This window comes from Nycticebus coucang, chromosome 14, assembly GCF_027406575.1.
Source record: "Nycticebus coucang isolate mNycCou1 chromosome 14, mNycCou1.pri, whole genome shotgun sequence".
Classification (NCBI taxonomy): Eukaryota; Metazoa; Chordata; class Mammalia; order Primates; family Lorisidae; genus Nycticebus; species Nycticebus coucang.
The window spans coordinates 99,876,837-99,882,364 of NC_069793.1; the positions used below are offsets into that span (position 1 = coordinate 99,876,837).

The 5,528-nt window shown below is 38.6% G+C and overlaps 1 non-coding gene across 1 annotated transcript; it reads left to right on the forward strand.

Moving 5' to 3' along the window:
* Positions 1 to 230: 230 nt before the first annotated feature.
* On the forward strand, positions 231 to 337 carry LOC128566086 (U6 spliceosomal RNA). Its single transcript, XR_008374382.1, has one exon. It is a non-coding gene; the product is annotated as a U6 spliceosomal RNA (small nuclear RNA).
* The last annotated feature ends 5,191 nt before the right edge of the window (positions 338 to 5,528 follow it).

The following is a 5,528-nucleotide window of genomic DNA, read 5'->3' on the forward strand; positions in this document are numbered from 1 at the left end:
CAGAAAAATGCCCAGGTATGCTGAGTGGTGTGGCCAGCGTTGAGAGTGCTTTCTGCACTTACGTTTGTAATAAGAGACAGGTCAAGATTGACTTTTCTTCAGAAAGAATAATTAAACCATGAGAAAACAGTAATTGTATTGATTTTATATGATTCTGTATGATTTTACTGTTTTGATTATATATGATTTCATATATTCTCTAATAAATGTTGTATAAGAAAAAAAGAAGAGTGCTCGCTTCGGCAGCACATATACTAAAATTGGAACGATACAGAGAAGATTAGCATGGCCCCTGCGCAAGGATGACACGCAAATTCATGAAGCGTTCCATATATTTTTTTAAAAAAAAAGAATATTGGATATTATACATAGGACTAGAAACCATCAGACAAGATCAAAATTTCTAAAATTTCTGAGGGTAAGCCCTTATGAGTATTTCTATTATTCTAATTACTACCCTGTTTCCCCGAAAGTAAGACGTCCTCTGAAAATAAGACCTACTTACAGGAAAGATAAGACGTCCCCTGAAAATAAGACCTAGTGCATCTTTGGGAGCAAAACTTAATATAAGACACTGTCTTATTTTCAGGGAAACAGTGTATGTTCCCCTATATATGTCCATAAGCCTCATCTTGCCCATCCATTTTAAGAACATTAATTCTAATTTCACTGAATAGCCTCCCTACATTCAGGTATCATTGTTTCACTCCACTGAGTCTTTTTACTTTTGTTTTATTCTTTTTCAGCTTTTGAACATGTTCCATATTCTAATACTGGTATCATTGTCTCCTGCCAGTATCCAGCTCATGTACAGTTTTAACCATGGCAGACACACTTCAGAAATTGCCGTTCATATCTTTTCCACAACTATACTGATCAGTATGAAGGCTTGCAATACCCAATTATATGCTCTGTACTTTCTAGAATATATGTCATATGTACATTTTTACCTGAAATACCCATAAAAGTTGAATACCTATTTTCCCCCAGAAATCAGATTTTAAATCTCTGAGAAATTTTAGAAAACTCAGAGGTTACTGAATTTTCTTAAATCCTTATATGTGCCTTCATATTGCTACTTGTACAACTTTTTTGGACTGCATTATTTTTCTAGTTGATGATACCTCAGTATCGAGAAATATTAATACTAAAAGCCATGTGACCCTACCTTAATAAGTCCAGTTATTTTTCTGACAGATTTATCCATTCATAGAATGTCAGAACTCATTATTTCAGCTCACATTAATGGATCAGGTTCTAGCTTGTCTGTCTCCAGCTGATTCTGATGGAAAGAAGTCCCACACCATTCAGTGGTTTATTATTATTCTCTCACTTAGGTTTCTCTTATTTTCTTGGCTCTTGTCCCATACTGATCTCATCTGTATTACTAGCTTCTCATGTAAAAGGAACATGATGTGAGGACCAGACTAACAAATGGTATAAATTTCCAACCCTGACTGATGGACACAGTCAAGGATTGTTCCATAAATTTACCTCAGGGAGAGGGGAAGGATTATCTTTTACTGTTTGCCCTGCATAACTTTCTATTTAAGAAGTTTTCAGACTGGGGCAATGCCTATTTCTCAGTGGGTAGGGCACCGGGCCAATATACCGAAGTTAACAGGATCAAACCCATCCCGGCCAAATTGCAACAAAAAAATGGCCGGGCGTTGTGTTGGGCACCTGTAGTCCCAGCTACTTGGGAGGCTGAGGCAAGAGAATCACCTGAGCCCAGGAGTTGAAGATTGCTGTGACCTGTGTAACGCCACGGCACTCTACCAAGGTCAATAAAGGGAGACTGTCTCTACAAAAAAGAAAAAAAAAAAAGTTTTCAGACTGGAGAGCACATGTAATGTAATCATTATCAAGATAAAACATACATTTCATATAGTTGGCTAAGCTGCAAATAAAATATCTTGCCTCATAAATGTCCATCTGCTATTACTCTTCTGCTGATCCCAATGTACTTAAATCTAACTTATTCATCTAGCATTAGTAGATGTTTCTTATATAAAAACCTCTCTGTGCAGTTTTTATAGCCAATGATCTCTGAACATGACAGCTTTCTGTTGACATTAGCATAATCCTGTATAACTAAAGCAATAATCAATTGATTTTAACATTCTGCTATTGAAATGCAAAACCCATGGAGGTAGCTAGATTTTTGTATAATATGTACGTATTAAGCACTCAGAAAAGAATGGAAGAAGCCTCATGATTTTTATCTTCCTTCTAACATCTTTAACTCTACTCCCTTCCAGCTCTCACCATGTTCTCAGAGGCATCCCTTAAATGATGGTCCTTAGCTACCTCTTCAATGAAACAGTGTCTGTGAGCCCTGTGCTCCTGGGAGTTAGAGCAGAGCAAACACAGTAGGTTCCCATCCACTTCAGAGAACATCTTATTTCTCTTATTTTTTTTTTTTTTTTTGTGGTTTTTTTGGCCGGGGCTAGGTTTGAACCCACCACCTCTGGCATATGGGACCGGTGCCCTACTCCTTGAGCCACAGGCGCCGCCCCTTATTTCTCTTCTTGTAGGTGTCACATATTTCTTCCTTAGAGCTCAGGACTTGCTGGAATCAGTTTTTCTGGCCAGGGATACCATCTTCTTCACAGGGATGTCAGTTTTGAATCCTTTCTGTGTAGACAGGGGAGTGGGCAGGAGTTTGGGCTCCTTCCCAGCAAAGATGGAGGCAGGTCCTACAAAAGCTGTGCCCACAGCCTGCAGCGATGGGGTCTATAGGTAGTCCTGCAGTTGAGGCAGGTGAGTTCTCTCTGGAAGGCTTGTGGAATATCTGTGTCCATTTTTTTTTTAAGGGTCAGGGTCTCACTATGTTGCACAGGCTGAGTAGTGGCTATTCACAGGCGCGATCCCACTGCTGATCTGCATGAGAGTTTTGAACTGCTCCGTTTTCAACGTGGGTCTGTTCACCTCTCCTTAGGCAACCTGGTGCCCCCACCCACCAACCCTCACTCCCTGGAGGTCACCATATTGATGCTGAACTTAGTGCAGACATCCAATTGGCCTAGTGCACTACAGCCCAGAACTCCTGGACTTAAGCAATCCTCCTGTCTCAGCCTCCTGAGTAGCTGGGACTATAGGTACCTGCCACCATGTCCATCAGAGTCCATTTTTCTAAGGAAAGAAAATCAGAATTTAGTTTTTTGGTCTGGAAAGACAAAAGTCTAAACAAAAACTTACTCAAATGTTGACTGAATAAACTATCTAGAGTAGAATAGGCTTAACTTTGCATGACACAAGGGTAACGCAAATAGATTTCTCACACTTTGTAGATAACTGGTGATTTTCCTAACTAACATGCATCTACTTTACCAAAACATTTTCTCCTCTAGAAATGTATCTGTTTTGTGGGTTTTACTTTTCTAAATGAACTGCAAGAGCTTGACTCAGCCTGTAGCTGAGTTTGGTCTGGAGTGATGTGAGAATCAGTCATAATGCTCATTGCCAGTCAATTAACATCGATTTTATTATTGCTTTTCATTGTCATAAATCTGTTATCTTGATGACTTCTCCAACATCACTCTAAAAGTAGGTTTTATAGCTTTGCATGACAAAAATCAGTGAAGCAAGCAAATATTTTCTAGGCAACAATTGTAAAATCAATCAATAATCATTTTCTTTTATATGTCCTCCCCTGGGAACTATCAATCAACTTGAGGATATTATGCATAATACCATATCATTGTAATCAGATAATATTTCAACACAAATATCCAAATAGACAAAATGCAATAATGTAGAGAATGCCACCAGTCTGTAGGTCTTCTGTCTCTCATGATCTAGAAAATGCCTTTAGTGCAACTCATTTAAAAAATGCATAAGAATGGCTGGGCATGGTGTCTCACGCCTATAATCCTAGCATTCTGGGAGCCCAAGGCAGAGGTCTGACCTCACAGATTGGAGACCAGTCTGAGACAGAGGGAGACCCTGCCTCTAAAAAAATAGCGGAGCAGTGGCAGGCGCTTGTAGTCCCAGCTACTCAGAAGGCTGAGGCAAAAGAAACACTTAAGCCCAAGAGTTTGAGGTTGCTGTGAATTACGATGCCACAACACTCTACACAGTGTGAGGAAGTAAGACTCTGTCTCAAAAATAAAATGCATAGGGTGGTGGCTCAAGGAGTAGGGTGCCATCCCCATATACTGGGGGTGGTGGGTTCAAGCCCGCCCCCAGTCCTGGCCAAAAGGTGCAAAAATAAAATAAAATAAAATAAAATAAAAGGCATAAATAGCATGTATATACAAGACATTTACAAATCCTAATTTTCTCCATTAATGTCATTTGTTGACTCACTTTCCAGCCCCAAATCAATTTCTGAATACACTGGAATAATGAAGGATAAACTTAGTAAAATTGAAACATAATTTAACTAGTCTTTTCATGTATAAATAACCTAAGCTGCTGAATCTGTTCTACCTTTAGTATCTGTATCCCACATTCAAATAGACCAGTCATTACAGAACTGAAAATAGCAAAGTCTGCCAAGCTTTTAAAACTATTAGGTATAATTTTGCACTGTAAAAAAATTGTTTTATTCAACCAGAAAAGGGGGTGCTCTCATTTCTTTTCTTCTTATTCTTTTTTTATTGAGGCAGAGTGTCATTTTGTCACCCTTGGTAGAATGCCATAGCAGCATCATACCTCACAGCAACCTCAAACTTTCGGACTCAAGCAATCCTCTTGACTCAGCCTTCTGAGCAGCTGGGATTACAAGAGCCCACCACAATGCCCAACTACTTTCAGAGACATGGTCTCACTCTTGAGCTCAAGCAATCCTCCTGCCTCCGCCTCCCAGAGTGCTGTGTTTCATGTGTGAGCCACCGTACCCAGCTCATTTGTGTTCCAGATGAATGCAGATGGAGTTATCCTTACTGATTCCTTCATGGTCACCCTTTTCTAGGGCTAAACATTTCCTGGCTTCCTTAGAATTAAAGTCAATAAACTGAAGCTTCTAAAATGACAACATTACCTCTATCAAAAGCAACATTTTTCTGAGTGTCTTTTGTATGTATATGTGATATAGGAATACACCACATATAAGATAGGGTATAATGTATGCACGACCGACTTACAGAATAAAATGTTCCTAGATGATTTACAGGATCTAAAAAAAGTACAAAATTGTAAGTTAACTATAAACTATTTTTGAATATTACTGTATATAAAAAATGAACAAATACATAAACTAGAGAAAAAAATCATATTAATTAAAAAATAGATAGTAAGGAGTGATGACAAACTAGTTTAACTAGTAAATAGGTTATAGGAATGGAGTCATTTTTGCTAATTAAGCAAACAAAATTATTTGATAAAACCAACCTCAGTTTGCCGACTTGTAAATTAAACTCATGCTATTAAGAAATCCTGTCAATTCGGTCTCAATAAGGAAGCAATTGGTCCCTCAATAAGCACCGTATCTGTGATTCCACCTTGGCTTGCTGGAAAAGTAATAGGAAGTCAGTTTTACATCAGGAACTCACAGGGTCAGAAGTCTCAGAGGCCAGATAAGC